The following is a 20,539-nucleotide window of genomic DNA, read 5'->3' as shown; positions in this document are numbered from 1 at the left end:
CAGGTCAAGTGAATTGAATAGAGGCATAAAATCTGCTGATTCCTAGAAGATGTCAACATGTAACAGAAAGAGCCTAGAGAGTGGGAGACCTCTTAAACTGGTATTGACATTGCCCAGAAATTTGCAGGATGAAAGGGGGAAGAGTGCTCTGTCTCATGCAAAGCTTGCACTATCAGCAATGCCTTTGTGAGCTATGACATAACATGCTACCCTTGCATGTGCTCTGAAAGGTGCAGTCAGTGTTAGTTTTTGAACACTGCAGTTAAGGCTAGGGGATAAATAATGCTACAAGTACAGAATGTTTTACTCATTGCGTATGTCAAAACTATATTTTAAAAAAATCCCTGTGCCAGAATAGCACACCATCCAGACTGATTCAATGCCCTCTGGACTATTTCTGAAAAAGAAATGTTATGGGAAAAAAAAAAAAAAAAAAGAAGGACTATTTGGGCTATTGAGAAGAAACAGTAATACTGAGCAATGCCCTATACTCTGCTACAGGCCACTTGTGTGACCTTGGGCAAATAATTTATCTCCCAGTACTTCAGTCACTCATCTATGATAAAATAGAAGTAGTAGTCACTTCTCTCATAATAGGGGTTTGGATGCCCAGGATAAATGGACAAACCTGGATAGTGCAGTTATCATGGGACACACTAGAGAGGTTGTTTCAGATGTTAAAGTGGTTCCCATCCTCTTAGGAGAGCCTGATCTGGCTCTGTGCAGAGCAGATTTGGGTGTTCCTGCACTTGTGCCATGCTTTATCTATAAACTGGATAAGCTGTGTATGGTTTAATTGATCATTGACTGCAGTATTTTAGCATCTCCAGAGTTGCTTAGAGGCTTGATTAATATTTAAAAAGCTCTTTGAGATCCTGAGATGGAAAGCTTTTATTGAAATAGAAAGAACTTATTGCTACCACTGCTTGAAGGTATTGTTTTCAAGGCTTGTTTTGATATAGTCTGCAACTAGAATGTCTTATCAGAAGTCTTGCATTATTGTAGGGTAGACTGCCGTCTAAAATCCTTGTACCGTGAAATTTTTTTTATCCTTATATTCAATAATAAATGGTTACATGACAAATCTCCCAATGAGGACAAAACAAACTTTGTAGTCTTAACATAGAGGCTGTTAAGAGTGAGCTGCTCTTGCACAAATAGATATTTAGTACATATAGGCAGGATCTTGAGGGAAGTCTATGCTACCGCAGTCTGTGGCGTACCACATCTGAGGTAACATCACTGCATTGTCAAGGACTGTTGACTCAACACCTCCTATGGATTCATCTGTTCACTTGTCCAAAATGCCTTATTAAATGGATATCATGAAGTAGGTTGCATGAATCCTACTGTAGAATTTTCAGTGGGTCCAAAAGCTAAGTCAGTTTTTTGACAGGAACTGAGGAATTTTAAGTATTTGTCACATCCTGTGCATTTCTTCTAAGAATGAACTGTTCTCATAGCATTTGAATAAATGACTTACACAGTAGATTTGTTGGTATAAATCAATGCAACTGAGACTTTGCAGGCTTTACAAATATAGTTAATATATTATGAGATTTTTCTGTTTGAATAGTAAATGACTGACAATTTTTGCAAGTGAAGTGCTCTTTTCTTCAGTCCAGCTGTAGAATAGACATGACTTCTGCAGGACTTCTCCCCCCTCTAGTGCTACTGGTCTTATTATTAATAAATACTGTCAGCGTGGCGGTTTTTTACTATTTCCTAGACCACAAAACAGAAGTGGGCATGTTTCAACTCAGTGAAATAAGTTTGCCTAAAGACCCACTCATTTTGCACTGGACCCACAAAAAATGACTAGAGCAGCACAGTTATTGAGTCAGCTGTCTTGTTATTCTTACATCCTTCCTTCTGTCTGTCCTTCCTTTTTTTTTTTCCTGTAGTGGCAACTGAATGGAATCAAACTGCTGATTGATTTAGATTCATAGTAGCTAATTACTGAGACCTTGGGTGTGGAGACCACCTGAGCAACACATTAAGAAGCTTACTGCAACATAATGGTACATAAAAAAAACCAGTTCCAGAGTCTTCTGCAGAAACATCATAGACTGATCTTGGAGAGTGATCCGAGTTTAAAAAGTCAGGCGTTATTTGTTATATATTGTTTCTCCATGGCTTATACACCTGTATTCCTTCCCTATGGAGAGTACAACATGCATAAGGATTTCTCATCTGGATTGCATTGAGTCAGGAGGTGAATGAAACATTGAGTTGGACTGAGGAACTGGGAAGGGCTCCCAGGTCCTGCAGTTTGTGCATATCCATGTATCTACAAGCAAAAATTGTATCCGTTTTGTCATTTTATCGATAGTTGAGCTGGAATTACTCCCTAACTCAGAAATTCCAGTGTGAAAACATATTTTCCGAATTTGGGAAGGCAGAAGTTTACAAGGGTCAATGCAAGGCAGGGAAGGACCGTTAATGTATTTCATAAAAATCTGTATAGTCAGCTTTCCGTTGCTGGGCAGTGATAGCTTAAATCTTGCCTGACTAGTAGGAAGTATGCGTGTCCGTTTCTCTTGACAGCAGAACATCTGGCTGAGATGCAACTGTGCTTCCCCAGCAGCACAGTGTGGGGGCTGAGATGGGCTTCAGCCCACTCCTCAGCCCCATCCTGTCATTCCTGGCAGGTTTTTGTCAAGCCTGTTCTTAAAGACCTGTATTGAGGGAAACTCACAGCCTGCCCTAAGAACTCTATTCCAATGCTGCATTGCCTTTTCTGTAGCCCTTTCTGCTTGTGTCTTTTTTCTTGGTCTAACTTGACCATTTCTTGCTGCATTAGCTGGGTTTGTCTTGTTCTGTTCTCAAGGATGTGGGGCATAAATTTTTCACTTCCTGTTTGCATCTTTTTTTTCTTTTCCACAGGAATGTCTTTTAAGTACTTGCACCTCTTCTCGGTTATCTCTTCTTTAGCCTCAAACAACCAGAATTCTTTCTGTCTTCTTTAACTGGTCACATTTTTGCATTTGTTCTTTGGCATTGTGACCCAGTGGGCTCTGCTATGGGTCCCTGTTTGTCTGCATCTTTCTGAAGCAGATGGTGACAGTATACCAGATGAGAGAGTAGAATGGTTGTGGGACGGTCTTTACAGGCCTGACTTTGTATGTTCCTGTACTATGCCTGCCCTTTCTGGAGCAGCATGATACTGCTAATTCATCTTCAGCTCACAAATAACTGTAACCTCCAGTTATTTTTTGAAATAGGGCTTAACTTCTCTTAACTAACCAGTGATTTTATAGCATGTACATCTACAGCTGGTTATTCCTAGGTATAGTATCTCACACTATTCATCCCATTTTTCTGAACATTTTTCCAGTTTGTCACAATCATTTTGAAATCCTTTTCTGTTTTTCAATAACAGTCCTTCCAGGTTTCTAGTCATCTGAGCGTGATAGCTACATGTCCTGTGATCGTGCAGTTAGAGAAAGTATTGAACAGAGCAACATTCAGGACAAATCCTTTACAGAAACCATGCAGTGAATTTGCCTAAGTATGGAAAAACTACACTGATAGTTTCTCTTCGAGTATGATGACCCAAACAGTTGTGCACGTAACCTGCAGCAGTTTCATTCATGCCATGTTTTCCCAGCCCTTCGTTAGACTATCATATAAGTTCATGTGGCAAACATTATTAGATTTAAGGTACAATGTTAAGTGTTCCTCCCTTATTCACGAAGCCTATTACCTCATTAACAAATAAAAGATATTTTCTTGGCAAGACTACTTCCTGACAAAATCTTTGTCGGTTGTAACCCATTTCCTTATTATCTTGCAGGCACTTATGATATGTTTGATTACTTAATTCCAGAATTTTTCCAGGAAATGAAGCTAATTAATAATTTTCCAACTCCTTTTCCAAGAATGGAAAATGTAATAAAAATCTAGTCCTTTCTTCTACTGCAAATCTATCATAAATTTCCAAAGCTAACCATTAATGACTCTGAGATTACTTCTAACACAGGTTTAAGCAGCCTAGGACATCAGGAGACCTGAATTTGAAAGCTTAACTTACCTAAGCATTCCAAAGCAGAAACCAAATCAGTGGTTGATAGGATTCCTGTATTGCTATCCACTGGTTTTTTTTTTTTTTTTTTAGATACTCATGAGGTCTTGGGTACAACTGGCAGTCAGGCCAGCTGGATGAGCTTTGACCAGGCTAGTAAGCCTTTCTAAATATCTTCCATTTCTTTTTTTTATAGAAGCTCTCAAAGTTATTCCCATGTTTCTTTGAAGGTAGTAGGCTGCTGGTGGTGTACCAACTTGGTAGACCAAGGCAAAAAGTTATCATCTAGTAATATTTCAAAGATAGTACACAGATCAAAAATCTCTTTGCCTTTGCTGGGGGAATGAAAGGGGTTGACTCAATAGTAGATTTTTCAGCCTTCCTGTATTAGCCCTTTGCCCACCACTGACAGGCAGAAAAGGCACTGTGCTGGACACTGCTTTTGCTGGAAAATGCATCACTACGGCACTGCTGGAGTCAGACTTCGAGCTTTCGGAAGTGAATACAGCTGGTTTGGTATCCTAACTCGTGCCTGACTTTACTGTTATCAGAAACTTACTTTTTTCTTCTAACTTTTGTCTGTGAATTTTATCTTCAGAAAAACAATGCACGGATCTGTTTTGCATTGGGTGCTACTAACAGTACTTTCTCTGTATTTTAATAACTTTCTTCTGCTATCTCTCTGCCAATAACTGAGCATCTCCTGATCTATTTCTATTCACTTGGTATAAACATAGTAATGATGCCCATGTATCTTCTTAGTCAAGAGCATTATATACCTTTTACATACACAGAAAACAAATTTTCCAGAAAGGCAGCGATAAGGGTCGTTTTGTGCTGTGTGCTATTTAATCTTCCCAGTGTCAGCTCTGACCCTTGCCGAGGAATTGAAAAGATGTAAAACAGCAAAAAGTAATTTACCTTCTATTGTTTAGTCCATTCAGCTTTCAGAATCAGATTTAAATGGTTTGCATTAATTACTGTGAAACCTCATGAGACTTGGAGATCTATCTTTATGGGGCTGGAAAAGATAGAAGCTATCTCAGCAGAATAAAGGTAGAATTTTTTTTAATTTGCCTTTTGGTTACAAACCTTTTCTATTGAAATATTTTAAATAAGTAAAACTTTTTTCCCAATCAGCAAAAATTGTCTTAAGTTGCAATGGAGGAAAGAAAAAAAGAGAAATATATTTGAAGTTTTAGCCTAATTCTTGTGAACTTGGAAAGGACTAGTAGTTAAAATGTAGAATTTCTGTTTATGTATCTGCATAGACCAATTTTTATTGCCAGAGCAGAAGTCATAGACTGAACGCTGATTTCTGTTTCTAAGCAATACTCAATGTGTTTACACACAGCTCCATATTTTGAGAAAGTTTTCTGAAGACTAATGAAACTGGCAAGCAGTTCAGCATCGGCAAAGTGATTACTTTTTAAATGAAATGGACTTTCAGTGACGTACTGCTCAAAGTTAGTGGAGACAACTGGCAAATTGAGGGTGGGAGAAGATCAATACACAGAATCCACAGGACTTTGGATCTGTTATCCGAATTATTGATTGAGTGGAGAATTAAAGCAGAGATGCAGTGAGTTTAATTCTGCTGTGTGACAGGTGGAAAATGGGTACATTAATTAGGGAGCCCCAGCAGGAATGTTCTCAGCAGGACCTGTGGTTGCTCCAGGGAATCCTTTAGTTATTCTGCCTTGTTTTGTGGTGTGTTTGATGATGTCATTCTTAAGTCTCATTTTTCTGTGCATTGCACTTTTTAATCTTTAAACTTTCTGTCTTGCAGAGCCAGACAACAATTGTGTATAGTGAACAGAAGCAGGGAATGCAGGCAGAACACTTCTGGATGTTTTAGGATGGTTCTGTCAGACTTCATTGTTCAAAAATCATGTATTTTGATAAAAGCAAACTGTTACCATTTGCTGTGCTTAACAAGCAGCAGGCAATCTCCTCTGTAAGTCCTTTTTATTGCATTTCAGAGTTGTCTGGCTTTTCCTCTTACATGGTACTTGAGTGTTCGCTTACAAAACCTTTGCCACTCTCTTGATTTATTGCTTTCTTAATCTGAAAGAAATGTAACAACTTAAAATAGCCTTTTGCTTTTTGGGTAAGGCAAAATATAGCAGTTTGCATGAATGACTACAGGACTCAGGAAGGGAAAGTGACAGAACAAGTGCAGCCCACTACTGAAATGTAGCTCACAGATCCACACGCTCTATCGTGATTGCTCTCTTCTCTGGTACAGATTATCTAGAGATTTTGGCATGAAGTGTGCCATCTGGGTCTGTGGCAAGTGCTGTACCCTTAAGTTTCGCCTTTTCACGAAAGAGGGAAACATCCTGTCCAGCACCAATTGTTGGTTTCCAACAGATCAGAGGCAAGCTGCCAATAAGGCTCTGGTTTGGGGAGAATTTGGTCCTAACTGTGACAAGAAATGCAAATAAAAATGAAAATTAACACCTAAAACTGACACGTGATACAAAACTGTCAGAACCAATTCTAAACCCATCAGACTCTACATTCATTTGGACTATTTCAAGCATTTTGTGGATATTTTTCCCTTGACTACATTCTTGGTTTCAGTCAGTAAGACTGGTGTCCCAGTTAGGAGACAGAGAGAGGTAAACATAGAGACCTTTGAAGTAAATTACTCCCCTGATTTATTTCTGTCTCGCCTCTGCAGGAGGTAACATTGCTGCTATTTTTCATCATGATGTTTGAAACATTAAAGTCTTAAAGTAGGCATTTAGTTTCCTGTTTTCAAAATGTTTACTCACAGAGGACTGGGGATTCATGTTTGCTGCCTGAACAAGGTAGCCTTCTTTCATGAGGTTCAAAACGGGAGGAGGAGAAAATTCCCCACTGTTCTTGGTGCAACTCTCAGGTGGTGTCCCAGCGCCATGACTAATGAAAGTACTTTGTATTTGATATAGGAAAAGTGGACTGCCCACGTCTGAAGGTGCTTTCAGGATCCATAGCTCCAGGTTTGCTGCTCTGAAGCTGTGAAAGCCATGGCAGCTGCAGCTCAGACCGAGTTTCTTAAGTTTCATGGACTGCCTTGTCCATGAGTAGGCCTTCAAAGCCTACAAGTCTGTGCTTTAATACTTGACTTGTCCTAGAGCCATGTACTCTGGAAATATTATGGTTACAGATTTTAGGGTTGATCTAGCAGTCCACGCTGAGGTTGGTCAAAGCAGTCCCCACACAGTGGGGCTGTTGCAAGGTTAGAGATGCTACAGTTTCCAGGGCTTGCAGCTCTAGTGCAGCCTTGCACGGCTTCCAGGCGCCCTCCTGTAATGTCAGGTGTGTGAAAGTCATGGGGACCTCTGCTTAACCCCTAGCCTAGCCCCACAGCAGAGAGTATGAAAACCCTGCTTAGGAAGGCAACCTACTGGAGGTATGACCTGCAACTTGGGACCTGGAGTCCTTTGAGGTGCTCCCAGTCTGCGGTTGCACGGCAGCTTTTTCGTATAGGTCAGTTCACCTTGAATTTCACTTTGGGGTCAAGTAAAGAAAGAGATGGCTCAGGGCTCTCTAGAAGCCCAGACAACCTGTCCCAAAGCAGAAGGCTATGAAAGCATTCAACAGAATGACACTGAACAGGACCAAGGGCCGTTCTGGTCCCTTTCATGTTGTCATTTCCTAGGAATGATTCCCAGTTAATGTTTCAGTCCTTGCAAAATGCAGTTTTTGGAATGTCTCAAATCTTAATTTCAATCCAGTTTGCAGCAAAACCTTGAAAGACATATTTTTGCCAATTGCACTTTCTTTACTTTGTCTAGCTCTATTAATTGTAGCAACTGATCCATAGCGTTGCAGTAAATCCAGGTAGCTACCATATGCTGTCTACATGGCAACCACCCTGGTGTGTCTCTGTTATTTCAAGTTCATAAACATTGTGCTCCTACAGACTTGTAATAGGTGCAGGTGATCTTTAACAAAAGTTTGTGGAGTGTGGTTATAAATATAAAATGCTGAGTAGAGAGAAAAACTATTTTCAGAATGCAGTGCAAGCCTTTGAAAGACAGGTACAAACAAATTTTATATAAGAAATGTTTCTAAACAAAAAAATTCAGAGAAATGGTCATGTAAGTAAGGAGAGGAGAATGATTAGCGCTAAAGCTAATATTAGTCCTATTCATCCAGTGTAATACACTCCTAGCAGTGCCTGCTGTCTTGTACAACATAGGCTGATATTTATTTCAATAAAATGGTGAAGATACCTTAACTGATCACAAATGAGCATGAATGATCATCTGAGTACACATATGGCAAAGTGACTTATCTCATCAGCAAAGTACAGCAAAAGTCAGCAACAAAGTCAGAGTTACTGCAACTTCCAAGGATTTTCTTACGTGTCTACTGAAGTGGGCCAAGTATATGCTTTCAAAGATATTTTAGCGCAAGCAATTAGCTGTTTTAAAAACAGCTTACTTCCACCAGAGTGGTAAGGTTTGGTCACGCATGCTGTAACCTAGTCCTACAAAATCTCAACATTTCTATGCCCAATTACGTAATGTGGCATTGTGTTGTGATTAATGACCCTACCCATTTTGGTTTAAATGCTTTGGTTGAAAAGTTACTGTCTTTTTGGAACAGAGTTTCTTCCGCCATGCTTTATATTTTTGTGTAACAGTTTTGTATATGAATCACATTAAGCAGAGAGTAAAACTCAATTACATTATGTGTGACCCAAGTACAAAGGTTTAAATCAGATTTTTCTTAAACATTGCATTTGTGATAATGTTCATGATTATACAGTCTTTTAATAAAATTAAATAACTGGTATATGACATATTCAAAGCAGAAGTCATAATTAATTCACACATCAGACTGTTTTCTTTTACAGCTTTCTAAAATTCTTATGAGTTTGGTATTCATTATGTCTGAATTCTTGTATCCTGTCATACAGATTATTTTCCAGACTGTATGCACTATACAGTACATATTTTAACCATGGGTGTCTACCTTCATAGTCTAGAGACTGATTCTTCTTTGTGGCAAACGTGTTTCAACAGATGAACCTCAGGACATGTCATAGCTGTTAACATTTTGCATATAAATTATCCAGAGTCTTCTCTGTTTCAATCGTGCAGTCAGTTGAAGAAACCTCTCCTAAGGATCAGGAAAGAACAAGTAGAAAATTGACATGATTAAATTCAAAAGGTCGGTGGCTGGTAAATGAAGAGAAGGTGTCAAAGAACAAGGGTATCCAACAGTTAGCTCTCTGCTACAATATAGAGCACCTGTTTGAGGCCCCTTATTTAAACAGGATGGCAATTTAATCTTTGGGTAACCAACAAACTACAGCAATAAATCCAAGTCCAAACAGAAGTCTGCTTGTCACTGTGGATGATTAGGGCCATCGTGAACAGAGCCCCAAAGCACTATGGTATTAGATTATTATATCACCTTATAAATAATAAGGTGACATATTGTAGCCGGAGTTATTAGACAAGTTTTTATTAGGAAAAAAAATTACTTCCTTTAAGTGATGTGACTGTAAGAAGTAGAGAGATCATGTGGTCCTTGGTGATCTGTTCTGCTCTGAATAGGGTCAATATAAAGAATTTTGTAAAAAATTGTGGGTCTATATGGTGTTGAGGATCATTCTTAAAGGTCTTCTGTGTAGTTCTGTGCTCCTTACAGTTCAAACAGAAAAAAACCAAAACATACAAACAAACTAAAGTATGCAAAGAATTCACTGACTTTTGTCAGTGATGAATATTCTCAGTTGTCACTTGAAAAAACTCCAGTGTAGCCTGCTCTATGATTAGCAGCACATTCTGCTGTCAGGGAACCGGCAGCTTTCAGCATCTAAGCAAGGGCTTGTATCAATGGAGTAAGTGCACATTCTGTTGTTATTTTGATGGTACTTTTATTTCTTCTGTGGTGGGTATTATATCAGTCTCTTTCCTCCTGCTCTTACTAATAGCATCCTGGTAGCGTCTGTACATTTCCGCAATTGCCTATCCATGCTTACTGTCTTTACGATGGTTAAAATCCTTGCAGAAGCCTATTCATAATAACCCACTTGAGCTATTCTTGATGGGTACATCAAGGTCTTCTGTTCTTCTGCCGCATATTTGCTTTTTTATTACCTTGGGTGAGATGCATATAAAAATTTCAAAGACATTTCTTTGCCTTATGATAAAACTCAATGAAATAATTCCCTTCGGGTCTGTTGACCATGTTACTGTGAGTGAACACAATGTCACCAACGAAAATGGAAACCTTTATTTCAAATGCTTCAATATTAAACTTCCTCTGTCTCGAAAGGTACTGTCTTCCTTTCAGCTAATGGTTCACCAACGATTAATTTTTCTGATACATTAGACATAGTTTTGGGAAGGCTTGGACTCCCTCCTTCTCTTATTCTATTGCTGCATATTCATTTGGTAGTTTTCTCTGCAGAAATCATGAGCTAAATGGACTTCACTTAAAACCTGGCTTACTTTTAACCTCCTGTGTATGAGTAGAACTGTTTTCCAATACCATGACAGTATCTTCTCCTCCTTCCTTTCCTCCGCCCATTTATTTGTTTGATTTTACTGTCTTTCCACTGCATGTAATTTTCAGGAGAGAATTTTTACTTATAAGTGCAAAAATAACACCATCAGTATTTTACAGGAACCGAGGATGGAAAGAAACTTTTTCATATGGCAAACTTTTTTTTTTTGCTTGCTTTTTTTTTTTAAATTGCCTGGCTTGTTCTGAAATTTTACAGCCTGAGATGAAGTAAATCTGTAAGCAGTAACATTTGGTAAAACACAGGGGTATGACGCCAAACCCTTCCTTGCTTGCAGCCACTTAAATCCAGTGCAAAGGAAGATATGTTAGTTAAGGAGTACCGGTTTTAAGCTAAGCTATGCTTTCAATGTGCATTTTTTGTTATGGTACTTGATCAGTGTAACATTTATATTATTATCAAAATAATCTGACAGTTTCGTTTTATGTGAAATGAAGTTAATGATTTTAGCATCCAAGCAAAACCAAAGCTAAAGAACCAATTGTCATCTTAGGGGGCTGTAAGACTCCCCTTGACTCTGAAATGCTGAGTACAACAGGCACGCCGCCTCACGTCTGTCTGTCTTGTTAGCGCACTTGAGTTGCTTTTTCTTGGTATGCAGGTTCTTAGAGGAATGTTTAGGTAATTGATAGCTAAAATCACATGAACAGGATGACAAATGGGAACAAAGCGGGAGACAAATGGGAACAAATGGGAGGCAAAGGAGAAATTTCTGTTATTTCAAGCAGACCCTGAAGCAATAAGAGTGAGATGGAGTCAGTCTTTTAGCGAAGGAAGCTACAATTAGCAAACCAGTAGGCATCTTCTCAACACAGGGCAGAGCGCCTTGTTGATAAAATACACAGCTATTATCTCACAGTTAAATGATTGCTGTGTGCTTGATGACCATATTGTTTACTGTTGTAGTTACTCGTGACCATGTTTATTTTAGGTGGGATGGTGCTTATTTAAATGCGTTTAAAATTATTTTAGTTTTGATTCCTACAACTGTCTGAAATTGATTCTACCTGCAGAAGGGGACATGGCTCAGAGGATCTGATCTGATGGAATATTGTCTAAGACAATTGGTAATCACTGTTTTCCATCTACCACAGATGTGCTCCCCAATCTGTATTTTGTAAGGCCTAAATTAAAGTAAAATGTTTTGCTAGTATAGCTACAGTGCTAAGCCCTCCTGGTGTACACATGGCCTGTAATATAATTAGCAAAATCACAGGTGTGCTAATATAAGCCAAGACTATATTAGAGTTTTAACTTACTCAAAAACGTAAAAAAATATAAAAAACACATCACGGACTTAACTGACATTACACATGATACAGCACAGGTACAAGTTTCTATCCTAGACCTGGCCTGAGGGAAGGTGCAGGCTTCATTGCTGGCTGTAGGTAAATTGCAGTGAAAGCAGAAATTCCTCTTTGTATTTCTCAGAAAACTGACCCAGGTACTCCCTGTATCTCCTCCCTGGGTCCTGTCCCTGCCAGGTCAACTCTTCCTTACCTCTCCTTCTAACTTTTTGCCTCCTTCATTTTCACTCAAATGTATGAAGAGTGAATTGTCTCATAGGGGAATAAAGGAAGCAAAAGTTGGTCCAAAAATTTCCCAGAGGCATACCATGCTTCCACTCCCTTCATTCCACAGCTGCAAATCCTCATCATCTTTGATGATGCTGAGCAAGGGCTGAATTCGACTCTACTTTTTAATACGTACCTTTTCAGCATTTTCTACCTTTTAGCTGTGTAGAGAACTCAGCTGGAAATCTCTGCATGGCTTAGTCTTTCTTAAATTTGTAGTGATATCACTGTTAGTTTCTTCAGGTTTTTTTTGCCATGTACATCCTGTCAAATCTGGACTGAGAGTGTGAGATATCTATTTTCCCAACCTCCTTTCTCAGCTTTAGGAAGCCAACAGCAGTTAAGTTTCCAGGGATTAAGAAAGTAACTTAGAGACCTGTCCTTCTTCAGTTCTGTTCTGCTGCAAGCTCCGTGATCATGGGCAAATAAATTGGACACTTGGTGACATTTCTCATCTCCAAGGGGTACAGATCTGTTAAAGATACTCTGAGACTGTAGGATGGCAAAAGTATAAGGTGCAGTGAAGATAGGAGGTTCAAGGGGCTTTATGAAAAAGAAATTATCAGAGCTTTGCAATGCATCTGCAGTCAGCAAGAAACAGTTAATACATTTCCTGAATCCTGACATGATGAACTTTAGACTTTTATCTTTGGACTATGACATATCCAACTTTTTTTTTCCCCCTATCAATTTAGCTTTACGATGCAACCTGGGTGAAAATCAAGAAAGTACAGAATTTATGAGGAAAAGCAAACAATGGTGGGTAATTACTTGGATTAATGTTTCTCTTACAGGCATGACTTTTCTTGTGTACTGTACAGGATTTTTAAAAAAAGCAGAAGTCACAACATGTACTGATCATCCATGCAATTAAAGAGTATTCTGTGCCACGAGATAGACTTTCCTTTGTGATTTTTATATAGCTAGAGTTAATGCTGAATATAATCTACATCCAATCAATGGTATTGTGCATCATCAGATGAAAAACATATTCAACATAACTGCTGTTAGTTCCTGTTTAAAGCCCTAATCAGAGTCTATGCCAACATGTAATCACATTGCAGAATAAATTGTTATACTATAAAGTATGTGGAATAGATACTAAGACATGCTAAAAGTCTGCTTTCCATCTCCAGAAATAATTGCTGAGAGGTTTCCTTAGAAATGCCTCAAACCACATGACCAAGTGACTATAACAGCTACTACAATAAAGAGTGCAGGGTAAGAATCCGTCCAGCATAGGAGCTAGTAAATACGGGGAGGGAGAAGGTGCCCAGGAGGTTGGTATCATGTAATTCCCCTCTGTGCATAGGCCACAATAAGGTTCGGGTGCTACTGATATCACTGTAAATTTATGAAAGACTAAGTGACGCAGAGATATCCAGCTGAGTTCTCTGCAAGTACATAAATGGCATGACTATAAAAGTATTTTCAGTGAAGTTAATGATTATTTGTGCCTTTAAGCACCTCCTTGATTGTGAATGGTTTATCCCAATCACTGTGATGCTGTGATTCTGTGATCCCAGGAAACCTAACTGGTCAGAGATACCCTTTTGATGCACAAGTCCTCTCCTTGCTTCGCTCTTGTTCTGTGCAGATATTTGCTGGTAATGCTGCCAGTGGTGTATCAGGCAGCCATCCCTGGCTCAGTGTGGTGCTCCAAGTCTCTCCTCTCTACTCCCTGTGGGAGCTAAGCAGCAGAGCAGCCTTTATATGGTATTTCATTCCTCCAGTCCAGCTTCTGGATTGCCCATCCAGGTGTACAAGAATCTCACTGTTTTCACATGTGCTCTTCTCTTTGAAGGTATGCCAGTCTCAAAAGTTTCTCTTTACCATACAGCCCAGCTTGACTTAAATGAGGTAAATTGTATATCTTTGCTAGCCTGGCTATTTTGGTCTGAAACGGTACCGAGCATAGCCAAGCTGACAAACTAGAGAAGGCAGTAATGTCTGGCAGGGATTGGCATGGAAAGCCTGTGAGCTGAGCCCATTGGAAGAGGTGTGCAGCCCATCCAGGGATATGACTCTTTGTATGGACCAGGAGATTGAACAATGTGTGGCTCCTATGGCACTAACGTGGAAAGAGAAGAGTTTCATTCTAGCGCACAGCTTTGTGAACTGCAGTGACAGCTGCAGGACAAGGAGGTGATTTACAAAAGGGCTGAGTTAATTTTATGTGTTCCTAATGTGTTCCCGTTTTCTTGTGCCTCTCCTAAATCTCCATTGCTCTGAAAGCTCATTCTGGTGAGACCTTTGTAACAGCCCAGAAGGCATTAAGCCTTGGAGGGAGCTGAGACAATGAGTGCCACATACTGTTTCTTAAAACCTGACTGTTCATATATGCAAACATCTGCGTCCAGCATTTGAAGTGTCTGTGAATGATACTGCTAAGTAGAACTATTATGTGGTAATTCCTTGGCAATTTTCTTCTTATAGTTGCTGGTATGTAATTGCCAGGGCCTGGGTCCTCAGTAAGTAGTGGGGTGGGTCTCTGCTGGGTTGCCCTGCCTCAGACCCGTGTCTCTGGAGCCAGGTAGCAGTGTCAGGCACATTATTCCTCCCCAGTGTGTGCTCTGTCCAAGAGGCTGAAGAGCTTTAAGGCCAGCACTACTGGTGAGCTGGTAAGGCATAACAGGTCTTAGGACTGTTATCACCCACTGCGCAGAGGATCTTTACCGACTTCTAGTCCTTTCCTATCACGTTCTGGTTGGCTCAGCTTTCCAAAATTGGAGATGTATGGATCTGTCTTGCTTTTCCCAGAAAGTCTCTACTGCTTTAGAGAGAGCTATCAAGCATGTCCAGTGACTGTCACTCTCCCTTGTCTGCTGGAGCCTCTGGACCCATCTAACTAAGATGCTGTGCTTTACTCTTGGCATGTGTGCACACAGAGCACTCAACACAAAAAAAAGAATCTGTCTCCCCTTCACTGCTTCTCTCCTGTTTGGACAAAATGAAAATCAAATGCTGCAGTATAAACATGACGGTTACAAAAGTGTTTTTAGTTTCTTTGAATGTTGTTACTATGGAATATATAGGCCACTAACAGAATTATGATTTAAACATTCTCCCCACCATGAAACTGCTATTGCACAGTTTTTAATAAAATAATTTGCAGCCGCTCCCAATCAGTTGTGTCAGCAGATTTAGTTCGTCTTTGAGGCCCAGCAGGGATGACAATCTATTTGTTATTAGAGTAATAAATAAACAAGGAACTTGTCAGAGGCAAAACTGGTATGTGTGCCTTTGTAAGATAAATGCTGCCTTTGAATAGACAAATATTTACAGTCTTACAGACCAAAATTGTCATCCTAGCAAAAGGCCTTGTATTGTGAAATTAAAGAAAAAAATATTTGTGGTTTCTGGATCTTTCCACTGAAGGCAAAGATAGCTCTACCTAATGAAAATATATCAATAGATTTTGTGATAACGAGCAGGCCATTTTAGTAAAGCTATAGCCCTTTAACCCTATATCCTTCTAGAGAGAAATTTTTGTTGGGCACTTAAGTCAGTATGCTGTTGGTATAGCAAATATTAAACATTTTTAACACCACCTCCAGTTTCATGTCCCTAAGACTACACTACTTATGTTCTCTGAGGCTCGTGGCAGGAGGTTTTCTGAAATGCTTTAGAGGAATTAGGAGAAAGGATTTACTGAAAATCAATGTGATTTCTGATTCGAGTCCTGGAGAGCCTTTGAAAATCTTCAGAGGAGAATGCAGGAGGCTAGTTTGTTTATTCCAGCCTAGCCAATATGAAGTTGTATGTTTGGACAATAATTGTGTTCTATACAGAACTGGAAAGAAATATTACATTTTAAAGTTTGTTATATGGCAAGTGATCTCTTGTACGACTATTCTTCTGTGGTGGTAAGCTAGTCACTGCATCAACAGACAGAAAGAAGTATAGAGTTGAAGGGTCAAAACAAGACTGACAAGGCTCTTAAGAATGAAAAGATGTGAAGCGTGAAAGCAAAAGGATGCCAGCTGTTATCAACTTTTAGGAGTTAAAGTTCCTGCATTTCATTAAAAATTGGGGAGGGAATAAAAGATGCATCAAAGTGAAATGAAAATTCTCCTGCTCCTGAAGGAATGCCCAGGAGTTCTCAGAAACTCCCAAGAGGAGTTAACATCTCTCAGCCCATGCATTATTGTACACTTATGCAGAACACGTTATGCAGTCTTATGCAGAATGTGTTATGCACAGAATGCTCCTTGTGGTGTTCAGATCCATCAATGTGTTTATTTGCTTGAGTAAAATGCAACAACCATGGGCAGAAACATAGAAGTTTGAACAGTTCCAACATGAAGTGTAGTCACAGCTCCCAATTCCTTGATACAAACACTGGGTTTTGTTGGAAGCAGGAGTCTAAATGATAAATGGCATCACCAGTCATGAATGGTACTGCTTTTTGGCGTGAGGTATATTAGGAGATGTTGAGGAATGAAGTGGTACCAGTATTACCTCTCCTTGTCCTTTGATGTAAGGAATCTGTAACTCTAGCCAGCAAGTTTCTTTAGAAAATTATTATTCTCTTAACTCATGCTACCTCTTATGATCTTCATGCTATAATTATATATTTAAAAAAGTGTTCAGAGGGAAATCACACCTGGGGGTTGACTTTAAGTTACTTTGCAAGCTGAATCAAATCTCATTTAGAAACAGATAAGACTTACTGGGGACTACCTCAGAGTTTCTCTTCAGGCAAATCTTTGATTTGTGTCCTGTGTTGTTACGGTGTGATGACAGCCTACGTGTAAATCCAATTCTGATATCACTTGCTTTAATTTGTCAGTCTCCTGTGACTATTGAATTTACCTTGTTTATACCTATGTAAGTGAAATGAAAATCATTCCTTTTGCATTTTACAGGAACTACAATGCAGAACTTACTGCTATTACTTTAGTAGTGTTTTTATAAGCTGGATCCATCTTTTGATGCTGTCATTATAACAGAGTTTATTATGATCTGCAAGCTAAATAGTCTAAGCAGCAATAAGAAGCAAATTAAAAACCCCAGAGCAGTATGATTTCATTCTTCTTCACTGTGATCTAACTGTAATGTAAAGCTTGCTTTTTTTTCCAAGGGGAAATAAAATTTGCTCTTCCGTCACCTTGTTTCTCTTTTAAGAGACTACCTCATTGCCCAATTCACCAAAAATAATTTCCTAAGCCCATTCGTTGTGCTGTATCCTGATGTACACACAATTTGCTGAGATCATTTTTTCTGACTGTCATCCAGAAAGCCACACTATAACTGTGCTTGTGCCCCACATGGGACACAGAGAAGCAAGATTAACCACCATCTAATTTCTACTTTTGTCATAAATGTTGCCTATAACACATGGCAGACAAAGTGTGCTCTCTGAGGGGTTTGACACAGCCACTGTCTGGCGGTCTGGGTGGTAGAGAATATATTATTTATCATACTCAGTGGGTTGAGGCGGGCACTGAAGCTACTTATTGGAGCAGCTGTGAACCCCCAATCTCCTTAATTTTCGAAATGGGTAATTAACTGGAAAGTCATTTATAATAACTACTGACATCTCCAGAAATCACAGAATGGGTTGTTAACTTTGCAGCTTTATTGTACTGATATTTTTGTTGACAGGTCAGTACTGAAGTCTGTCAGGAAACTGCATATTCTTTATACTGAAAGAGAAATATATCTTAACATTTCTGACACGTCAATATTAGCCTTGGACAACAGAAGAAATTGTTGGAAGCTGGGTGATTTGGAGGACAGAGCAGTAGGATGTTCATGTCTGTGCTTGTTTTTTAACCACTGATTGAAGAGACCACAATCTGAACAACTAGCATTTCATATAGTACAAGTTTTTCCACTTACTGTATTTGGATGCTGAATTGAATCCTAAGATAACAATATGCATCTATGTAAAGGCTGACGCATCAGCAAGGGCGGCGTACTGGTGCGCATAGGACTGCTGCGAACAAAAATCTGCTCTGCTTCGCTCTAGCTTAAGTAAAGGGCCAAGGTCCAGGACACTATGAAGAATGAATTGGTTCTAACAGTGCTGTCATTCCAGATAAGCAGTCAGATATTTAAAGTGGTAATGTGGAGAATCATGTTATGAGTCCATGTATCAAAACTGACTGGTAAATGGAGTCAGTTGTGGTATCTAGGTGCAGTGATAAGGGTCTGGCAAATGCATTAGACAGATGAGATGCATCAGATAGGTGCCTTTACTCTATACTCTGCTTGCCTGTGATAAAACCTTCCATCTTCAGATGACTATCAGGGAGTCCTAGGCTGAATTTTCTGCTCCTCTCAAGAAGGTTGTTCAGGGTGAAAGACAGTTGATTTAAGCAAATGTTTCTGTTGAACATTTCTGAGCTGTGAGGTGTCTTTATTATACAGTTTGATTCTTGTGAACAGAAAGCAGAATTCAGCAGAAATCTGATCTTTGCTAACTGAATATCATTTGTCAAAATATGCTTGATACTCATAAACGAACCCCCGAAATGTGGTAGTAAGCAGCATTATAGACTATCAGGAGGTGTTTTTCTTTAAAACTTGACAGTATTGTACTGGAGTTTGGGTTTACCTTAGAAAACCACTGTCTGTGGCTGTTAGACAATGAGATAAGTTCTTTATAACATCACAAACCACAGATTTATGACCCTTGTAGTAACAGTAGCTTGTTGGTAAGAGTGGTAAGAGAAAGTATGGGGCAGGATTTTGCACGATTTTGAAAAGCACTCAGCAATGAATAATTCTGTACCTGCTGAAATGTATCCTTTACTTTAGTGGAAACAGTGTTACGCAAAGGGGAAGTGCTTTGAAAAATTCGTCCCATTGCATAGGGCATATGTATGAAGGATGCATGTTGAGATGATGTCTTTTGAGCAGTATTCCCCAAATGCTATTTTTTGTCTTAATTTAAAAACATTCAAGGTTGAAAAAGAGAAATGGAAATAGTGAGACAGGGAAAAGAAAATGCATTTTCTGCATGAAAAGTCTATCTGAAGATTTGAATCTTTGAGGCAGATTCTCAACTGCCCCCATTCTTCATACGCACTGAATACTGTTCCCCAGAATCTCTAACTCATTTCGTGAGGGTTATGAACATGGAATGGACAGCAGAATTCAACTCTGAGATTTTATTTACTAAATTAAATTTTGTTTTTGTGTTTTTACGTTTGCCTAATTTAATTGGATTTTGTCTGTTGTAGTGGGAAGCACATCTTCCTTTTTTGCTGAACATAAAATTAACTTTCATTGGTGATTTGGGCTTGTTTGGATCTATATAAGCTTTTCCTCTAAATGAGTTTGTTCTTTCTAAAGCAAACATCACTCTCGTATTTTGGAGGTGCAGAAAATTTGTAATCTTGTTTCTTCGTTTTCCTTATTATGTTGTGTTAATTTATGTATACATTAACATGTATTTGCATGATTTATTCATTTAAAGCTCTACATGTTTATTTGCAAAGAAGCTCAAAGAGCTTTATCACAAAAATGCTAAATTCAACACCATTGACAGTGTGTGTTTTTGAACTTTAGCCACAAGAATAAAAAATGGGTCTATCATTTAGTTCGATTAAAAAAACTTTCTGAAGCAAGATTTTCTATTATTTTAGTGACTGAGGGTGAAATTCTGCAAGCAATACGAGGATTAGGGAGAAAGAGTTTAGTTCAAAGGCCCTGCTGCAGAAGACATTTTCTGGAGTATTTTCTTCTGGTCCTTGTGTAAATCTGGCAGACTTAGAGGACGCAACAGTAGATCAGAGTAGAGCTAATGACTGTAAAGTGTCAACAACCACTAGCTGTTGTGAATAGGAATTCAAGAAATCCATCTGCAGCAAACCAGGAAAATACATTTTTTTCTCTAAAAAGTTGATGAAAAAATGAAGATGTCTTCATTTTCATCAGTAAAATGAAAACCTAGCATTTGTTAATGCTCAGAAACCCAGAAGTTCCTTTCCATTAACTGTAACTGTGAAATCCATTTCATTGAAAGAAAAGTAAACATTCAGAAAATTTTCAGATGGCGCTGGTCCTTCAACCTTGAGCAAGTTAAACCAGAGCTAAGTCAAAGCAAAGAATTAGCTCTTCTGGAATCACTCTTTCTGGATCCAGTCTTCACTGCACATCAGAGCTCTGACCTTGATCCCGCAATCAAGCAATCTTCAAAGTGTAACACTTACTACCATCAAGAGAGAAAGCAGTCCTGGGGTCTCAAATTTGCCACCTCATCACAGGAAGAGTACAATATAAGAAGCTTATATGTGCAGCATAAAAAAGCCATACGTGCATTTCAGCATAATACAGCCCTGTCTTGGATTTTCTGTTACGAATATTGACATTCCCTAAGTTAAAATCAGAATCAAAGGGACAATGGTGCATCCTTCTTATTCTTTTGTTTATGTAGCTCTTGCTGCTTTAATAGTTGGG

This window comes from Nyctibius grandis, chromosome 8 (assembly GCF_013368605.1).
Source record: "Nyctibius grandis isolate bNycGra1 chromosome 8, bNycGra1.pri, whole genome shotgun sequence".
NCBI lineage: Eukaryota > Metazoa > Chordata > Aves > Nyctibiiformes > Nyctibiidae > Nyctibius > Nyctibius grandis.
Note: the sequence above shows the minus strand (reverse complement) of the source record.